This window comes from Garra rufa, chromosome 1 (assembly GCF_049309525.1).
Source record: "Garra rufa chromosome 1, GarRuf1.0, whole genome shotgun sequence".
Lineage (NCBI taxonomy): Eukaryota > Metazoa > Chordata > Actinopteri > Cypriniformes > Cyprinidae > Garra > Garra rufa.
In genome coordinates this window covers 68,006,005-68,017,406 of record NC_133361.1, presented here as the reverse complement: position 1 = coordinate 68,017,406, position 11,402 = coordinate 68,006,005, and the positions used below count along the sequence as shown (strand labels likewise).

The window sequence follows — 11,402 nt, the reverse complement described above, 5'->3', positions numbered from 1 at the left end:
TTATTAGATTTATATTACTGATTATTGATATCTTATTCAAAGTTTTTGCACTTTAAATATATTTCGGCTGTAGTTATGTTCTAAAACTTATAGTACAAAAAATAGTAAATTTATTATTAAATAATCCCCAAATTTTTCAACATTTTTAAAAGGGCCTATAACCGTTTAATGATACTGCAACAAAGACATACACAAAGAGTTTAATCATGACCAAACTTTTATTTTTCAATCAGTCATAGCCAATTATTCATTATTCTTTTTTTTTTTTTTTTTTTTTTACATTTTTATTCTTATAGTTATGTTGCATGTGCAGAAAACAGAATAATACCTCTTAATAATACTTTCTATTGTCCATGACTCCTGTGCATTTTTTGCAAGTGCAAAAGAACAGAAAACAGAACTATACATATAAATAAAACTGTCCAATGTCTATGGCTCTTGTGCATTAACTGCAAGTGAAAAGAACAGAAAGCACATAACAATACAAATGAATAAAACTTTAAAATATTAATGACTCCTGTGCAAGTTTTGAAAGTGCTAAAGAACAGAAAACAAAACTATACTTTTAAATAAAACTTTAAAATGTCCGTGGCACTAGTGCATTCATTGCAAATGCAAAAGAACAGAAAGCAGAAAACAATACACATAAATAAAGCTTTATCCCCTTTATTTTTTTGGACTCTTATGGATGGCACAGAGCTTGAAATGGTCTCTATCAGGCGACAAAAATCTGGCCACTGGGCAAGTGGGGCAGTGGTGGTGAATGTATGCCTCTTCACGCTCTCCACCCCTGGAGTGAACCTGTGTCCAGCCTGCTCTGGTGTCTGGCAGCAAACATCACTCTCTTCTTATCGTAATCCAGCAGGTTCTGCCAACTATATTGCTCACCTAAGCAGAGAGAGCATATAATACAAGGCAAATGAGAAAACAAAACAAGTGGTATTGTTAACATATGACAGGTCAAGAAGAGAAACTGACCTGATGGTTGGTGAGAGCCAGAGATGGCTGATTCCTGAGCTCCACAAGATACTCTGCAAGGCTGTCCACTTTGTCCAGCACACCAGCACAAAGCCTGTGAGAAAAATACAAAAAAAATAATAATTACATAAACAACATGAGTACAGTGAAGTGGGACAAAAAGATGTTTTTTTTGTCAACTTCAGACAAAAAGCTACAGGTCAGCACGAATTATATTTTTTCCCTAGAAATTTAACAATATTACATAAAACATAATTACATACATACATTAAATGAGACATTTACATACCACAGGCTCGTCAGGAGATGCTGAGGCACCTGGCGTGAAGGAGGCATCATGCTGGGTGGAGGACAGAGAGAAGCTTGGGTCATCAGTAAGACTCGACTCAGTAATGTCAAATGTTTGGTCCTCCCTGAAGCCCTCGTCTTCTTCATCCTCACCTTCATCCACATCCTCCAGCATGTTCTCTGTCTCTTCTGAGTCAGGGTCCACTACCAGGGGATGTCCAGTCTGACGCAGGAGGTAGTCAACACCAAGCAGCTCTCCTATGAAAAAAAAAAATTAATAAAAGAAAACACAGAAATACAGGATCATTCAAAAGTTTGGACACATCACTATTTTTAATGTTTTTGAAAGAAATGTCTTATGCTCATCAGTCCTGCATTTATTTAATAAAAAATACAAAAAACATGAATAATATTATTAAATGTTAATACAGTTTAAATTTACAGTTCCATATACTTTACATTTAATTTATTTCTGTCATCAACGCTGAATATATTTAGCAATCATTTTAGAAATCATTAAAAAGTTAAATAAAGAACAGCATTAGAAATATAATAGAAAATCTTCTGTAACAATATACAGTACTGTTCAAAAGTTTTTTTTTAAAGAAATTAATGCTGTTCTTTTTAACTTTTTCTTCATCAATGAATTCTGCAAAACGTATCACAGTTTTCATTAAAAAATAAAAAAAATAAATACAAATATGCAGTAATAATTATACTGCTGTTTTTTTCTGTATTTTTGATCAAATAAATGCAGGCTGAATGAGCAAAAGACACTTCTTTCAAAAACATTAAACACAGTCACGTGTAAAAATGTTTGACAAATAATGTACACACATACATATTGTCACAGTCCTGTCTGTTCATCTGGTCTCCCCCTGTCATGTTGTCATTTTTGGTTTCACCCTCATCAGCCTGTCATCCCCATCACCTGTGTTTAATTATTAGTCATCTGTGTCACCTGTGTTTAATCATCTAGTCACCCTTTAAAAGTCTGTTTGTATCTTCAGTTCATGTCGGTCTTTAAAGTTTTGTGATGTGTGTTCCTGCCTGTACCTGCCTGTTCCTGCATTGATCCTTTGAAGTATTATATTAAATAGATTGTTAATTGTTAATCTTGTCTTTCGTCTCGTCTCGTCCTGCACACACCCCTGACAGAAAGACCGACCCAAAACAGTTCACGGCGTCTTCCCCTGCGTTTCTTTTCCGTTTTTTGAATCAGTGTTTGTTTTATTTTTTTTTTCCCTTATGAATATCCCTGCTGTCCGCATCATCCTGCTGGAGCAGGGGAACCGCTCTCTCGAGGACCACATAAGTGACTTTATGTACCTCGCGCCGATGACGCATTACCCGGACCGCTGCCTGTGCACGTTCTTCCGTGCAGGACTTAACATCGCCACTAAAGCGCAGCTGTCCGGGGAGGGTCCTCGAGAGAGCCTCGCCGGTTACATCGAGTGGGTGCTGGTGTCCAGCAGAGCTTCGTTGACCGCGAAGGATGACACCAGCCCCACTCCAGACCCAGAGCCCAGCCAAACATCACCCCGACATGCAGAGTATGAGCCCGCATTCACCGCGGACGGAGAGCCTGAGCCCGGAGCGGCCACAGTATGGACTGCCGATGGGATCAAAACCTCCGACCAAGAGCGTGAGCCGACCTCTACATCTGCGACGGTGGAGTGCTGCGTGGAGCAAGAGAGGGCGGTAGAGAGCCCTGCCCACTGCACCACCACTGGGGGTGAGCTTGAGCAACACTCTGGGGATTTAATAGACTTCTTCTCAGAAACACTGGCCTGCCTGAACTTCCCACCCACCCGCCCTCTTCTGCCTAATCCTGGATCCCCGCTGGTTCCGTCCAGCCATCCTGAATCTCCGCTGGTTCCGTCCAGCCCTCCTGAGTCTCCGCTGGTTCCGTCCAGTCATCCTGAATCTCCGCTGGTTCCGTCCAGCCATCCTGAATCTCTGCTGGTTCCATCCAGCCTTCCAGAAACCCCGCTGTCACCTGTCAGTCCCCCTGCTCACCCTCAGTCCTCCATCTGTGCAGTGGGCTCGCCGCAGGTCTGCCAGCTTCCATCGGCGTCTCGGCTGGAGGATCCCTCATCTCCACCTCCAGCCTCAGAGTCCAGAACTCCGCCTCGGCCCTCCGACCCTGCGGCTCTACCACGGCTCTCAGCTCCCTCATCTTCAGCGTCGCCCGTCGGCCCACCAGCTCCACCGGGCTTCCTCGTCCCTCCGGCTCCGCCTTGGTCGGTTGTCGTCCCGCCATCGCCTACGGACTCTACTCCTCTGGCTACGCCTCGTCGCTCCGTCCCATCGGCTCCGTTGGGCTCCTCCCTCCCCCCGGCTCCACCTCAGTCCTCTGTCGCTCCGGCTCCACCGCGGCCCTCTGGATCTCCGCCTCCGCCTTGGTCGCCAGAGCCTCTGGCTCCGCCTTGGCCCTCCGGATCCTCGGTGTCGCCCAGGATCTTCGGCTCTCCGTCTCCGCCTCGGGCTCATCCTTCACCTGCTCTGCCTCTGTCGGTCGGACCCCTGGAGTCGTCAGCCCATCCTCCACCATGGCTCCTCCCTCCGTCGGCTCCACCATGGATCTTCATGGCTGTGGCCTGGGTCTTGCTCTGTGCCTCCTGCTCCGGGTCCCTCCTGTTTCTTCCCTGGCTCCTCCCACCTTCGTCGCCCCCCTGGACTCTGTTGACTTTGTTTGTTGTCCCCCTCCAGGGGTGCCGTCCTCCGCCAAAGCCTCCTCCCACATGGACTCTGTTTTTTCGCTCCCCTTCTCTTTTTTTTATTTTTTTTTTTTTGTTGTTGTTCCCCACGGCGCGAGGACGCGCCTTTTCGGAGGGGGGTGTAATGTCACAGTCCTGTCTGTTCATCTGGTCTCCCCCTGTCATGTTGTCATTTTTGGTTTCACCCTCATCAGCCTGTCATCCCCATCACCTGTGTTTAATTATTAGTCATCTGTGTCACCTGTGTTTAATCATCTAGTCACCCTTTAAAAGTCTGTTTGTATCTTCAGTTCATGTCGGTCTTTAAAGTTTTGTGATGTGTGTTCCTGCCTGTACCTGCCTGTTCCTGCATTGATCCTTTGAAGTATTATATTAAATAGATTGTTAATTGTTAATCTTGTCTTTCGTCTCGTCTCGTCCTGCACACACCCCTGACACATATTCTACAATAAGATACAGGTAACTTTACCTTCTGGTAGAGGTTGTACCACTTCCGCTGCCGTGGTGCTGGTCTGTTGCCTCCAGACGGACAAACCCCAGAGCTGGCAAAAGTCCTCAACCTGGCCATCCACTCGCCATCACCCATGACCTTGTGGCTCTTTGGCTTAGTGCTCATCTAAATATAATAGGGAAATAATAGTTAGTAATGTGCATTTTGCAGGTATTGGACAACTACACAAATGTTTTAAATTTTTTTATAATGATACAACGATATATATTCAAGCTGACTAAATAATGGCACCCATTACAACAATTAAACATTATTTTATTGCTAATAAAGCAAAACAAGGTTACACATTTAAAGGTGTTACACTACAATTATACATATAAATATTTGAATATGAAATTACTACATGCAGTTACGATAGGGATAAGATTATTGTTTTGTTTGGTTTACAGTTAGTTGCATCCAATTATGCATAATTTACTGTTATTACTATAGTAACTACATATAGCATGTATTAATGACAATGTAAAATAAAGTACATTGTTAGTTAAAAGCTGTGGTTATACATATGATAATCAATCTGAGAAAAAAAAAAGAACATAGTAAGTACACTTTACTTAAACCATGGTTAATTTTTGTAAGGGATTTCTATATAACATTGCATTTTCATTTAAATTATTATTTGTAGCACTTGCATCTGTGTTTATATAAATAGTAATCCATCTGCAAACACAAAACTTGATTACTACATTCACACATAGCAAAATCACATTAAATGTTAATTAGAAATGATAATGTCTACAACTAAACATATTTTTTAAATCCAAATCAAACTTTAAATAGAATAGATGTGTTTACTATGCAAAACTACAGGCAAATGGTGTTTTATATGTGAGATTATAGGCAAATCATGGAAACAAAACATGATTACTACACTTTCACTATAGTAAAAGCATGGTAAATTACTTGTTTTTTTCATTCATATTTTTATTTATAGTAAGACTGTGTTTACACTTAAAGAACGAGTAAACTGAGTTTAATAAGTAGGATTACAGGCACAATTGTGTTTAATATGTGAGATTATAGGCAAGTAATGAAAAGAAAACATGATTACTACACTTTCACTATAGTAAAGCCATGGTAAATGACGACAAACACAAGCACGTTTTTTGTTGTTGCTGTTCATTCAGATTTTCATTTATAGTAAGACTGTGTTCATACAGTTGTAATCGATCAGCCAAAAACACAACATGGTTACTACGCTTTTACTATAGTAAAAACAAGGTAAATTGTCATAAGGGATGACTGCATTTACAGCTGAAACGCGTGTTTCCCCCATTTAAATCGAACTTAAGAACGAGTAAATGGACTTTAGAAAGTTAGATTACATTTAAACAGTGTTTCATTATGGGCAATTCGTGACTCAAAAGTTTGTGAACACCAAACACGGATGAACGACGGACGAAAACGTAACGAGTTACCAATTAAGAACATTGTAAACAGAGAGGAAGAAAGTAGAAAACATGTATTACTTACTTTGAAAAGTTATCCTATATTCCGTTCGTCTGATTTTTGAACCTGACTTAGAATGAAACTAAGCGCGGTGAGTGGCTCTCAACAATGGAGCTCGAGCGGTGCGATTGGCTCTCGTACATTCTCACAATGGACCGCGAGCGACGCGATTGGCTCTCGTCCATTCTCACAATGGATGGCGAGCAACGCGATTGGCTCTCGTCCATTCTCACAATGGACGTCGAGATCGGCGATTGGACGAGGAGACGGCCGTGGAAAAAGACGATCCTGCTCCAGGTAGCCTAATGGATTAGGCACTGGCCTCCTAAGCCAGGGATTGTGGGTTCGAGTCCCATCTGGGGTGACTTTCAGCAGAGTGGCGCAGCGAAAGCGTGCTGGGCCCGTAACCCAGAGGTCGATGGATCGAAACCATCCTCTGCTAAGATTTTTTCACTTGTATATGTGCTCAGGTGCTGCAAGACAAGTTAGAAATGTGTGCCAGAATCAAGTGATGTTGAAAAGACCAGTGTACAGGCTCTACATCAAGGTGAGCAGAGTGGCGCAGCGGAAGCGTGCTGGTCCCGTAACCCAGAGGTCGATGGATCGAAACCATCCTCTGCTAAGCTTGTTTCACTTTTATATGTGCCCAAGTGCTGCAAGAAAAGTTAGAAATATGTACAAGAATCAAGTGATGTTGAAAAGACCAGTGTACAGGCTCTACATCAAGGTGAGCAGAGTGGCGCAGCGGAAGCGTGCTGGTCCCGTAACCCAGAGGTCGATGGATCGAAACCATCCTCTGCTAAGCTTGTTTCACTTTTATATGTGCCCAAGTGCTGCAAGAAAAGTTAGAAATATGTACAAGAATCATGTTATGTTGAAAAGACCAGTGCACAGGCTCTATATCAAGACAAGCACAGTGGCGCCGCGGAAGCGTGCTGTTCCCATAACCCAGAGGTCGATGGATCGAAACCATCCTCTGCTAAGCTTGTTTCACTTTTATATGTGCCCAAGTGCTGCAAGAAAAGTTAGAAATATGTACAAGAATCATGTTATGTTGAAAAGACCAGTGCACAGGCTCTATATCAAGACAAGCACAGTGGCGCCGCGGAAGCGTGCTGTTCCCATAACCCAGAGGTCGATGGATCGAAACCTTCCTCTGCTAAGACTTCTGCGCTTGTATATATGACAGAGCCCCCAAAAAAGAGAAATGTTCAGAGCCTGTTTGTGAAAACCTAAAGTCCCTTGGTCCTCTCACAAAAGTTGTTCATCCAGAAGCTGAATGAGATGAAGACCTAAAAGAAAAAGTAAGCACCTGCATGACAGCCCTAGTGGCCTAATGGATAAGGCACTGGCCTCCTAAGCCAGGGGTTGTGGGTTCGAGGCCCATCTGGGGTGACTTTCAGCAGAGTGGTGCAACGAAGCCGTGCTGGGCCCATAACCCTGAAGTCGATGGATCGCACCATCCTCTGCTGATCTTGTTTCACTTTTATATGTGCTCAGGTGCTGCAAGACAAGTTAGAAATGTGTGCCAGAATCAAGTGATGTTGAAAAGACCAGTGCAAGGGCTCTGCATCAAGGCGAGCAGAGTGGTGCAGCGGAAGCGTGCTGGGCCCATAACCCAGAGGTCGATGGATCGAAACTATCCTCTGCTAAGCTTGTTTCACTTCTATATGTGCCCAGGTGCTGCAAGACAAGTTAGAAATGTGTGCAAGAATCAAGTTATGTTGAAAAGACCAGTGCATGGGTTCTACATCAAGGCGAGCAGAGTGGCACAGCGGAAGCGTGCTGGGCCCATAACCCAGAGGTCGATGGATCGAAACCATCCTCAGCTAAGCTTGTTTCACTTTTATTTGTGCCCAAGTGCTTCAAGACAAGTTAGAAATTTGTGCAAGAATCATGTTATGTTGAAAAGACCAGTGCATGAGCTCTACATCAAATCAAGCAGAGTGGCGCAGCGGAAGTGTGCTGGGCCCATAACCCAGAGGTCGATGGATTGAAACCATCCTCTGCTAAGCTTGTTTCACTTTTATTTGTGCCCAAGTGCTTCAAGACAAGTTAGAAATGTGTGCAAGATTCATGTTATGTTGAAAAGACCAGTGCACGAGCTCTACATCAAGTCAAGCAGAGTGGCGCAGCGGAAGCGTGCTGGGCCCATAACCCAGAGGTCGATGGATCGAAACCATCCTCTGCTAAGCTTGTTTCACTTTTATTCGTGCCCAAGTGCTTCAAGACAAGTTAGAAATTTGTGCAAGATTCATGTTATGTTGAAAAGACCAGTGCACAAGCTCTACATCAAGTCAAGCAGAGTAGCACAGCGGAAGCGTGCAGGGCCCATAACCCAGAGGTCGATGGATCGAAAACATCCTCTGCTAAGCTTGTTTCACTTTTATTCATGCCCAAGTGCTTCAAGACAAGTTAGAAATTTGTGCAAGGATAATGTTATGTTGAAAAGACCAGTGCACGAGCTCTATATCAAGTCAAGCAGAGTGGCGCAGCGGAAGCGTGCTGGGCCCATTACCCAGAGGTCGATGGATCGAAACCATCCTCTGCTAAACTTGTGTCACTTTTATATGTGCCCAGGTGCTGCAAGACAAGTTGGAAATGTGTGCAAGATTCAAGTTATGTTGAAAAGACCAGTGCACAGGCTTTACATCGAGACAAGCAGAGTGGCGCAGCGGAAGCGTGCTGGGCCCATAACCCAGAGGTCGATGGATCGAAACCATCCTCTGCTAAGCTTGTTTCACTTTTATTTGTGCCCAGGTGCTTCAAGACAAGTTAGAAATTTGTGCAAGAATCATGTTATGTTGAAAAGACCAGTGCACGAGCCCTACATCAAGTCAAGCAGAGTGGCACAGCGGAAGCGTGCTGGGCCCATAACCCAGAGGTCGATGGATCGAAACCATCCTCAGCTAAGCTTGTTTCACTTTTATTTGTGCCCAAGTGCTTCAAGACAAGTTGGAAATTTGTGCAAGAATCATGTTATGTTGAAAAGACCAGTGCAGGAGCTCTACATCAAGTCAAGCAGAGTGGCGCAGCGGAAGCGTGCTGGGCCCATAACCCAGAGGTCGATGGATCGAAACCTTCCTCTGCTAAGCTTGTGTCACTTTTATATGTGCCCAGGTGCTGAAAGGCAAGTCAGAAATGTGTGCAAGAATCATGTTATGTTGAAAAGACCAGTGCACAAGCTTTACATCAAGACAAGCAGAGTGGCGCAGCGGAAGCGTGCTGGGCCCATAACCCAGAGGTCGATGGATCGAAACCATCCTCTGCTAAGCTTGTTTCACTTTTATTTGTGCCCAAGTGCTTCAAGACAAGTTAGAAATGTGTGCAAGATTCATGTTATGTTGAAAAGACCAGTGCACGAGCTCTACATCAAGTCAAGCAGAGTGGAGCAGCGGAAGCGTGCTTGGCCCATAACCCAGAGGTCAATTGGAACGAAACCATCCTCTGCTAATCTTGTTTCACTTTTATATGTGCCCAGGTCTTGCAAGACAAGTTAGAAATGTGTGCAAGAATCAAGTTATTTTGAAAAGACCAGTGCACGGGCTCTACATCAAGGCGAGCAGAGTGGTGCAGCGGAAGCGTGCTGGGCCCATAACCCAGAGGTCGATGGATCGAAACTATCCTCTGCTAAGCTTGTTTCACCTCTATATGTGCCCAGGGGCTGCAAGACAAGTTAGAAATGTGTGCAAGAATCAAGTTATGTTGAAAAGACCAGTGCATGGGTTCTACATCAAGGCGAGCAGAGTGGCACAGCGGAAGCGTGCTGGGCCCATAACCCAGAGGTCGATGGATCGAAACCATCCTCAGCTAAGCTTGTTTCACTTTTATTTGTGCCCAAGTGCTTCAAGACAAGTTAGAAATTTGTGCAAGAATCATGTTATGTTGAAAAGACCAGTGCACAAGCTTTACATCAAGACAAGCAGAGTGGCGCAGCGGAAGCGTGCTGGGCCCATAACCCAGAGGTCGATGGATCGAAACCATCCTCTGCTAAGCTTGTTTCACTTTTATTTGTGCCCAGGTGCTTCAAGACAAGTTAGAAATTTGTGCAAGAATCATGTTATGTTGAAAAGACCAGTGCACGAGCCCTACATCAAGTCAAGCAGAGTGGCACAGCGGAAGCGTGCTGGGCCCATAACCCAGAGGTCGATGGATCGAAACCATCCTCAGCTAAGCTTGTTTCACTTTTATTCGTGCCCAAGTGCTTCAAGACAAGTTAGAAATTTGTGCAAGAATCATGTTATGTTGAAAAGACCAGTGCACGAGCCCTACATCAAGTCAAGCAGAGTGGCACAGCGGAAGCGTGCTGGGCCCATAACCCAGAGGTCGATGGATCGAAACCATCCTCAGCTAAGCTTGTTTCAGTTTTATTCGTGCCCAAGTGCTTCAAGACAAGTTAGAAATGTGTGCCAGAATCAAGTGATGTTGAAAAGACCAGTGCAAGGGCTCTGCATCAAGGCGAGCAGAGTGGTGCAGCGGAAGCGTGCTGGGCCCATAACCCAGAGGTCGATGGATCGAAACTATCCTCTGCTAAGCTTGTTTCACTTCTATATGTGCCCAGGTGCTGCAAGACAAGTTAGAAATGTGTGCAAGAATCAAGTTATGTTGAAAAGACCAGTGCATGGGTTCTACATCAAGGCGAGCAGAGTGGCACAGCGGAAGCGTGCTGGGCCCATAACCCAGAGGTCGATGGATCGAAACCATCCTCAGCTAAGCTTGTTTCACTTTTATTTGTGCCCAAGTGCTTCAAGACAAGTTAGAAATTTGTGCAAGAATCATGTTATGTTGAAAAGACCAGTGCATGAGCTCTACATCAAATCAAGCAGAGTGGCGCAGCGGAAGTGTGCTGGGCCCATAACCCAGAGGTCGATGGATTGAAACCATCCTCTGCTAAGCTTGTTTCACTTTTATTTGTGCCCAAGTGCTTCAAGACAAGTTAGAAATGTGTGCAAGATTCATGTTATGTTGAAAAGACCAGTGCACGAGCTCTACATCAAGTCAAGCAGAGTGGCGCAGCGGAAGCGTGCTGGGCCCATAACCCAGAGGTCGATGGATCGAAACCATCCTCTGCTAAGCTTGTTTCACTTTTATTCGTGCCCAAGTGCTTCAAGACAAGTTAGAAATTTGTGCAAGATTCATGTTATGTTGAAAAGACCAGTGCACAAGCTCTACATCAAGTCAAGCAGAGTAGCACAGCGGAAGCGTGCAGGGCCCATAACCCAGAGGTCGATGGATCGAAAACATCCTCTGCTAAGCTTGTTTCACTTTTATTCATGCCCAAGTGCTTCAAGACAAGTTAGAAATTTGTGCAAGGATAATGTTATGTTGAAAAGACCAGTGCACGAGCTCTATATCAAGTCAAGCAGAGTGGCGCAGCGGAAGCGTGCTGGGCCCATTACCCAGAGGTCGATGGATCGAAACCATCCTCTGCTAAACTTGTGTCACTTTTATATGTG

At 44.3% G+C, this 11,402-nt stretch overlaps 1 non-coding gene across 1 annotated transcript; it reads left to right on the top strand.

Annotated features, from left to right (window-relative positions):
- The first annotated feature begins 7,268 nt into the window (after positions 1 to 7,268).
- trnar-ccu (transfer RNA arginine (anticodon CCU)) lies at positions 7,269 to 7,341 on the top strand. Its single transcript has one exon. It is a non-coding gene; the product is annotated as a tRNA-Arg (tRNA).
- Positions 7,342 to 11,402: the final 4,061 nt, after the last annotated feature.